This window comes from Varanus komodoensis, unplaced genomic scaffold (assembly GCF_004798865.1).
Source record: "Varanus komodoensis strain SLA01 unplaced genomic scaffold, ASM479886v1 scaffold5, whole genome shotgun sequence".
Classification (NCBI taxonomy): Eukaryota; Metazoa; Chordata; class Lepidosauria; order Squamata; family Varanidae; genus Varanus; species Varanus komodoensis.
In genome coordinates this window covers 54,542,413-54,552,153 of record NW_025336087.1, presented here as the reverse complement: position 1 = coordinate 54,552,153, position 9,741 = coordinate 54,542,413, and positions in this window count along the sequence as shown.

Sequence of the window (9,741 nt, the reverse complement as noted above, 5' to 3'; positions counted from 1 at the left end):
CTGCTGTTATCACTGATTGAAGGTAAGAGTGGGTTTCCTTGCATATGTTAGAAGAGAGGGTGGGGCCTGAGAGGAAACATCTGCAGATCAGAATTAGCCCAGATAGGCTAAGGACTCCCCATCTATGGCTTAAAACATGTGTTCTGCAGTGTGTGTGTGTGTGTGTGTGTTGTAGGCTCAGACACAGCTCATATTTGGTATGTTACAATTCTGAAGTAATGCAGAAGCAGCAGCTTCTGTTGTCCACCATACAAATACCTTCTATATAAACAGTTAGTCATGCAAAGAACTGATAGAACATTTCTCCTTCAGAAAACCATTTGAGGTGGTAGATGTTCTGCAAAAGTGCCCAAGCAGAATAATAAATGAGAGGAGAGCCAACAAGTAAAAGCTCAATCCAGACAAGATAGAGGTACTGTCCGTGCATGGCTTGGCTGGCCAGTTGGGTGTCATTCAATCTGACATGAAGGAGCTTGTGCACTTCCTGATGCAGCGTGGGCATACTTTGGATCCATTCCATGTGAGGCCCAGGAATCCATTACCATTCCTGTTGGCCAGGAATGCTTTGTATCAGCCTAGGCTGAGATATCAACTGCAGCCCTACCTGGATAGTTATCAACAAATAAACTGTAGGAGAAAATCAGCATTGTTTGTCCCTTGACAACACATAGTTCAAGGCTTACATGTTATATGAAAAATTGTGGAAAAGTGTGACCCTGTGCTGTTTATGAAAGTTGGGACAAAGTGGTAGGCTCACCAAAAGCAGTGAGCATGCCAGAAGAGTGTGTACTCTGGTTGTTGCATCAGTAAACTAACTGCAGGCTGTTTATTCTGTAGTTCATTTTTAAATGACACAGAACTGCCTGTTCTGTCACAAAATAAACTAAACTTTTTTTTGAAATAGCTGGGTAAGATCCTCAACCTTTGCTACAGACACATTTGTTCCTGCCACAACATTATACTGGTGAAAAGTTCCTCAGTAGAATTTACTACTTCAATAACTGGGATGAAAGGACCTCTGTATGCTTTTGCGTCCTTTATGTTGGCTACATGGTGCTCTTTATCAGCTATAGACATGACGGATGCCTCAGAGTCCAGGAGCAAGTTATGCAAATGTGCACTGCTCGAACCCCATTGTTTTTAACAGAATCCTTCCTTTGATGTTCCTTGTCTCTTTGCCAGCTGAACAAACTGCCTGGAAGATAATGTCTTGTTTAGAATAACCAGATTTAGTAGGGGGACATCTGCCTGGATATCCTGCAGTGCAAATTTTAGTAATCTTGTAATTTCTTTCTTGATTTATCAGAGCAGTGGCTCCACTATGCAACACATATCAGGATATAATCTGTTTGAAAAACTTGTTTCTGAGCAGGCAAACATGGAAACAGGAAAGTGTATGTGTTGGGAGGGGCTGTTGTACAGGGTTGGGGTGGATTATTTCTATTCATAGTAGAAAGAACTTTCCAAATTCAGTCAGAAAAATAGTAGAATGACACTGCATCCATTGCCATGGGATACTTAGGGTGCTGCCCTTATGCTGCTCGGTAAACTCCCAAATAACAGAGAGAAAAATTCACGTATAAACCCTTAGCCAGGGTAGAATGCTTGGGTGAATGAAGGTTAGCAGTTGGCCCGGAGATTCCTGTACTTCTGTTTAGGCTAGCATTTGACACCCAGCTCTTTAGCTTTTCCTTGTCAAGACAAATCACGAAACAAAAAAGAGTGGATGCCAAGTACATTCAATAACTGTGGCTGTATTCTGTCCGGCGCTTAAGTAGATGATTTTATCTACTTATTTGTTTCTATGTTCAGACTGGTCAAAAGTGACTGAAAATCTTTACTTCTAAGGCTTTGGTTCCTAAAAATGTATTGAAGTCTTGAATGTGAAGGTCAGATATTTTTGCTATCTTTCTTTCACTTTGTGCACGTATGGAGAAAATCCATCCTTAAGTGCCAGCCAAATTTAATGTGAGGTGGCCTAAAATTACTTATAACTCCAGTTCCCCGTGACCATCTTAATATTGAAATTTGCACCTCAGCCAGTGTATTTCGCATAAGCATAGCAGGAGTTTGCCCTAAGGTAGAATGTCACGCTTTGCAGATGTGCAGCTACTGCATCAGTGTGGTACAGTTAGAAAATCATAAGCCCTGAACTGCTATAGAGAGCTACATGTGCATTGCTTCACTTGTGAAGCACACAAACAACATTTCTCTTCTCTCTCCATCCAGTGTAATTTCTCTTCTCCCTCCATCCGGTATAATTTCATGTTTTATCACTGCTTCTAGATTATTGATCTGTTAAAGCCAACAACAAGAAAAACTATTTACCAATCCCAGTTAAAGAAAAGAAAAATACTTTGAGCATGTACAGTTGAATATTTTAAACTTGTTTTATGTTTAGGCCTATCATGACTCCAAGAATTAAATTAGTTTTCTTTGATTCTAAATTTATTTAATTGGAAATAAGGGCCATTTTGTTGTAGAAATTAATATTTTAAAAGTAAGTACAAAGAGTGCATGTAGGTACATAAATGCTTGGCTTCTTTCCTTGAATACAAAATGTTTTGAAACATTTTTTAAAGGAAGATGAAATAAATAATGTTGAGGCAAATGGTGGCCTGCAATGACAGACCCGGTGGTCTCTAGATCCTCATGGTGGCCCATGTGCTAATACCAAAGCTGTTGCTACTGTTTCCATAATTTGCTGCATTGCTGTGGGTGCACTTTAGTCTTCAACCCTAACAGTACTACTCTGCCCAAAATACCTAACAGCTGAGTTCCAATCTATGTGTAGTTCTGGCAGCACTGAACTCTGCACAGGCTAACTGCAGTCCATGCACACACGGATGTATGAGATATTTGTTCCAGCTTGGTTTTGTTCAAGATTCATCCAGTTTGCACCCTCTAGACCAGGGGTCGGCAACCCACGGCTCCGGAACCGCATGTGGCTCTTGAGCCCCTCTGCTGCGGCTCCGTCGCTCAAAACACGTGCTGGCACAGCCACTGATCTGCTCGAAGCTCCATTCAGGAACGCAGCGCTGGCTAGTTAAGTAAATCAGCTAGTTAAGTAAATCACTACATTCCTCTGCTATAGGCTCTCATGTTACTCAAACCCTGCTGAAAGGATTCTCTTTGTCCCAATGTAACCTCCTTCATCTGAATGTTAAAAGCTGCGCTTGGGACCTGTCACAATTCACAGCACTTGACTGTTTATCTGCGAATCAGTCACTAAACACACCTATATCTCCAGACCCGCGCCAATTTACTGAGCTTCTTTCCTTCCCCGGTAGGCCAACCATGGATAAATAGAAGAAAAGAAAAAGTTTCTGAAGAAAACCAAACGTTTAATGATACATGGGTAGATTCATTTGCTTTTACTGCTGACAAACTTATGGGGTTTGCTGTTTAATGCATGCAGCCCTTTAGCACTGACTTTGACTCTTCAGAAAGCTGTTCTCCTATTCAAAATATATGAAAGGAGTCCTACTAGTTTATAATGTAAGATTAAAAATAACAGTTTTTAGTGACTGAACAAGAGCTGCAGCTAAATCATAATGAAGATATACATAGCATTAAGGTAAAAAACGATATATGCAGTGTTATCTTCATTTTAGATGTCAAAAGGGGTTTGCGGCTCCCTGTGTTTTCTTTTGTGTGGGAAATGGGTCCAAATGGCTCTTTGAGTGTTAAAGGTTGCCGACCCCTGCTCTAGACCAAACGCTGACTGAATGCAATTTGTGACTGAGGTCCATACGTTTCTGAGTTTGCATGTGATTTGCTGACCTACACAAATTGTAGGTCAGGAAATTGTATTCAGTTTATGTGTACATTTGAAAATTGTGCATAAAGTAATGAATACTTTTGAAAATGGCACATGAAAATCTGTACTTTTGGAAAATGTGCACAGGTATATTTACATCTCTGAGGAAAGAAAGTGTTGCAAAAATGCCCTTGGTTTTTTTTTCCAAAGAGTTTCAATTGTCAGGGAAAGAGGGAAACAACACCCCGATGAGATCTGAATTGTTTATTTTGCATGCAAAAGAGGTCATCAGCGAGGCTCATGCCCAAAAGTGGATAAAGAAAGCAAATGGTTGGGCATGGTCTCTTATAGTTTACAGGTTAACAATCAGGTTTCACTGCACATGTCAGGGTCTTTCCATCGTACAGTCTACAGGTTAACAACTACACATGCCAGAGTACGTATTTCCATGCTAACAATTGATTCTAACATGAATTCTAATTGAGCCTATTCTGGGTTACATCAAGGAAAGTTTGCGGCTGATATTTTCTAGGTAAGCAGCCTATACTTGCAAGAACAAACTACGAGCTAACCCCTTTAACATTTGTGGTTAGGCTGAATGGCCCTGTCTGAGGTCTGCGGTTAGGCTAGGCAAATTCAGCTGGGTAGCAAGCATGGGTGGAGAGGCCTGAGGTTGCCACAGGTTCCTGTCAGCTTTAGTTCAGGAGTGCATGCCTTGTTCTGCTTTTACTTGTTGGTAGGGCATGGTACTCAGAGCCCTTTGAATTCAGAGTCTGGCCATTGCCAGGGTATCTGGGTCACAGAAAGCAGTCTGTGAATGGGTTGACTTTTGCAGTTACAGCAAGCAAAGATAAGTATGAGCAACAGGCCTTTTCTAACAAAGGCACACATTTCAGAGATGCGCACAGTTTGGAAACACACACAAAAGTACAGACAGAGTTTCGTGCAAAAACCCCACAAAGCTCACCATCAAAAACCCTCATCAAAGCTTCTGATATATTCTCAGGTTAGAACTAGCTTCAAGATGGAATTGGAAAATTCAAAGCTTACATTTTGCAAATACACATATTCCTAGCCATACAATACTACATTTAAATTAAGATCTCAGTATGAGAGTTGATGGATGTGCCATGTCAAAGAAAAGGGTAGAAGGGCACTAACTTGACTGCTTATGATGCCTGCATTGTCACAGAAAATTTCAAAATAAAGTTACTGTGAGGGGATTGTATTGTGAAATCTGAATGTGAAAGAGCATTGTACTGTGAGAGTTGAATGTGGTGAAACAGTGATTTGATGAAATTTGATATTTTACTTACATTTTCTTTAGATAATGCGTTATTAGATATCTATTACATCTTCAAACAAACAAGATAGACCATCTTATGTCAAACACATTTTTGAATATTTAAGACCCCCAAGTAAACACTTTAGTTTGGATGTTCATTAGTAAACTTATAGGGATCTTTTTTGAAAGGAAGCATCTTCATGTTTGTTGACATTACAGGGTTCTGCATCATAGCACTGGTACGAGTATATGGGGAAAGAAGGGGAGGAAAGGCAGCTGTAGAAAGCCACTATTACAGTAATTCACACTAAACAACTTCATTCAGAAACAAAATTGAAATGAATGAACAAATAAAAAAGACAGAAGACATTCCCTGTATGATAATGTAAAACATAAAGAGCATGTTATTTTTAATAGTGTTTTATAATGCCTGTTTATGTTGCTAGCTGCAGAATCTGTCAACAGGCCCCATAAACCACTGTGCAATCTGATTGTTATTGTTCCATCTATTTGCTGAAAATTGTTTCCCCCACCTGCCCCCAGTAATTTCTAAAAACCACTTTTCTTTATTGGTGGGAAATAGTCTTAAAAGTGCACAGATTATTGCTTTCTGGAAAACAACAAGATTTTCATATTACTTAAATATTCATTAATCTTTCCCTGGAATAAGTGAATATTTTTAGATGTATACATTCTATGTACATGTGACATAGAAGTCAGATTGTCAAATTTAGAGGTCTACTTTGATAAACATGCAAGTGTGAACTCACAATCACAGATGGAAGACCAAAGACAGAGCTTAAATATCATCTCCCATTACCTGAAAAACAAGATGCAGATAATTGAAGGATAGCTTATTGAAGTATGTGCCACAGAATAATGCATATGTAGAGATGGGTAAATCACTGTACCTGCCAATGCCTTGGATTGTTATAATCTCAAGTCTATCCTCTCCCAGATATGAAGAACTTTGTCAATTTTGCAAAGTTCTCATCAAAAACTAACCAACAAAATTCTAGTCCATCTGAACCAACCAAATTCAGTAAGTACAACTAGTCCCATCATGGAGAGAATTAAAAACTACATGCCATATAGCTCTTAAAAATAAATAATTAGAAAAAGGAGGTAGCAACTCTCACTCTGCATTAACATGGTTGAATACATGGGGATTTAAATCCAGCTTTTTAAGATGTAAGAATCCAACAACCAGGATATAGATGAATGAATTTTCAGATTCATTTTCACTTTCATTCAAATTCATGTAATCTTCAGTTTTTTTATCCCAGATATGGAGAAACTTGGAAATGTTTGGTAAAGTCTTATCAGAACTGAACTAAAATAAGTGTCTTATCCTTCCTTATCTGAATCAGCATGGTTACACTGCATATTGAAGCCATTCCAATTAGCATGGCTTATTCTACAAGACTTCCATATTCTACAGGTGGTTTTCTGCATCTGAGCTTAGGCCAATTTACCAAATGATAGGAACATATTGACATAGATACTATAATAATAATGATAATAATTTTGGTCTAGTTATGAAAAATATTTCTCTTCCACTTTTCTTTTACAAAAATGCTATGCATTTTGAGTTATACACATTTTGAAATTTATTCATTGTGAAATGTGCTGTTTTTAAAAGTATGAGTTTGAAATGTATGTATTCAGTACATTGCATGCAACCTGGGTGTTGAAACACTGCAGCATTATCCCCAAAGCATGACACATCTCTTGAAAGACATAATCCAAGCCCTCCCTGAATGTGCTGCCCACTTTTTTTAATTATGGTATGGTATTTTTAAGTTTTAAGTTTTTATACATGGTTTTGATATCAACATGTTAGTAATAATGTATTTTAATTATATTTTAATGTATATTATAATGATTATAATATATTTCCTGAGATTGGCAACAGAAGCCCTGCTCCGGGAACCCTCTGCAAAAGACATCAGGAGACAGAGTACCCGGAGGAGGGCCTTCTCTGCGGTGGCGCCCCATCTATGGAATGCGCTCCCCAGAGAGGTCCGCCTGGCACTGTCATTATATGTTTTTCGGCGCCAGGTTAAGACATTTTTATTTAATCAATATTTTAATAATTTTTAATATTGAATTGTATTATTGTATTTTATTAATTGCAGCCAGAGTGGGTCATCAGTTTGTTTATGCTGTTAGCTGTCCAGAGACATTAGTAATTGGACAGCATACAAATTTTATAAATAAATAAATATTTAATGTATTCTTTCTAAATCAAGTGGTATATTAATCTATTAAATCGTCATCAATACAGGATCGGGTTAGCTACCTGGCTGACTTTTCATACCTAATTGACTCTTGAAATCTACAGGCCAGGTCTTATTGTTCTTTCCATGGCCAGTACAATGTTACCAGGTAGCACATAAATAGAAGTGGCACTCATCCTATGGAATGGTCATCCACATGTGGTTCAAGAGGTAGAAATGCGACAATCCTTAAATGCCTCTTGAAACTATATTTGTGTACATCAGATTTCCTTGATCTCTGTTTTATTACTTACTTTAGAGTAGTGTTTTTAACTAATTTTATGTTTTATATTAAATGAAGGCCACACATTTCCCAGCCCTGACTTAGATGCTCCAAGCTTCCTGAACTGGAGAAATAGACAAAATTATAGCCCGCACATGATTATGGTAAAACAAGCGCAATCATGGCTTCTGTTAATTAAATGAATTGTAGTTGTAATAGTAGCAGAGAAGTCCGGAACCATAGAAGAATGTGCCAGTTACATAGCAAAGGTGATTACAAAGGTTCAGCATGAACAAAGTCTTGTGTAGGGGCATAAATCATACAAATAATTATCTCAATACAGTGACAGGTCTTAGTGGACTTCTTTAAAAGGAAATCCCTGGAGATCCTACACAGCACTTATGAGCTTCAGTCTCATTTATATAAAAGACAGGTCCTTCTAGAGCAGAATACCCAATCTGAGCATGCAAGATTCTAGTACAACATTTATGCATTGTACAATTGCAAGCTTCATTTATTTATCTAGAAAAATTACACCACAATTATGAGAGAATTCTGTCTAATTAAGAAACGAACCACTTGTCTACTAAATGCCTTATTATTCTGTGACATAATAATCCCATTAAAAGATACCCTTGGCAGTTACAATAAATTAATTCAGTAATTAGATTTTGCTACTTTGTGAAGTATACAACCGTTTGACACACAGAACAAAAATGTATTTTTCAGTCCAGAAGTTTCTTGGTGGTAGAGCTTTAAATTTTCACCATAAACAAGAATTTGATCTTGTTTGTGAGTTATGTGAACATGTCCTGTGTATACAACTGGAATGTAATTCTAGATTCAATTTCCCAAACTTGCATCTAAGTTCAAAAATATGCACTTGTGCAGGTGCAGTTTATGTAATGCTTCTTTCTTCCCCTACATGTGCATTCGCACGCTTTAGTTTATGGGTGGGAAATGCATATTGGGTTGCATGCTTAGAAAAGAGTGCAAATTTGTATTAATATTGCTTGCCTGTTTGTTTGCTTTAAGATAAAGGGAGAGGACTGAAATGAACAGCAAGTTGTAAGGCAGAGCACCTTGATATAGTATCAAGGATTACATGGTAATCTTGCAATCTGGAAGCATTAATAGTATTTTCTATAACTGGTTTGCATTTTAACCAATCCAGAGCAGGCATAGTTGTTGCAGTAACTAGTGAAGCCATAGTGAAGCAACTTCTAGTGCCATTGATACACTAAGAAGCTCTGTAAAAACTTCTTTCCAGAGCAAATAACATTCAGCCCAAGATGCAGGGAGATTGATGGTTTAACTAGTTATAATATGGTAGATATCTCCTCCTCCTCCTCTTCCAGAGCAGTCATATGGGACTTCTGATATGACTGGCATGAGGAAATGGACAGAAGGAATGTTTGAAAGCATGAGCTAAGTGGGCTACAGCCCAGGCCATACCATCTACTGGTATTCTATGTATGCATGCATCGGTTACTGCAGAACAGTCTTTTATTTCTGTCTTGACAAGCTACATACTGCCTCTTCTCAGCATTTAGTGCTTATATGCAGTAAAATCATGACAGAGAAGAGTCTGTGCTTCTTACTTACAGCCCATATTGATCTCAAATGGCTCGGTGCCCTTTTAAAATATGACTTTTAAAATAAAACTCTGGTTTGTAATATTTTGGTGACACATACTAGTTCATTTTGCCTACTTCTGTGTGGTATTAAAATAGGAGTCTGGACAAGAAACAACCTGGAGCTCAGAAATGTGGGATGGCCTCTGCAAAACTCAATTAGCCTCATACAGAAAAAACATGGGAGAGGGTCACATCTTCACAACCTATCAAAGACATGTGCTTTAGCTACATGCATTGACAATTCATGTTCAACAGCTGTATTTAAACTAACTCATGTACGTAGACCTGGTCCACTTGAGTGGAACATCTGGCCCTTTGCACAGGATTGTGTAAAGTATGAAGGCTACATCTGCAGGTTCTTTAAATATTTTTTATTTGACTGCTGAATATGCGGCTTGTATGCACCACCATCTAAGCGAGGGGGATGGTCCTCAGTGCAAACCTACAACCACATGTCATTTCAATGGATTGGTAAATTTCATTGAAATCCCTTTCAGTCACTATGCTGCAACTTTGGAGGAGTCTCATTGTTGGTGTTTGGTAGAAAAAAGGGACAA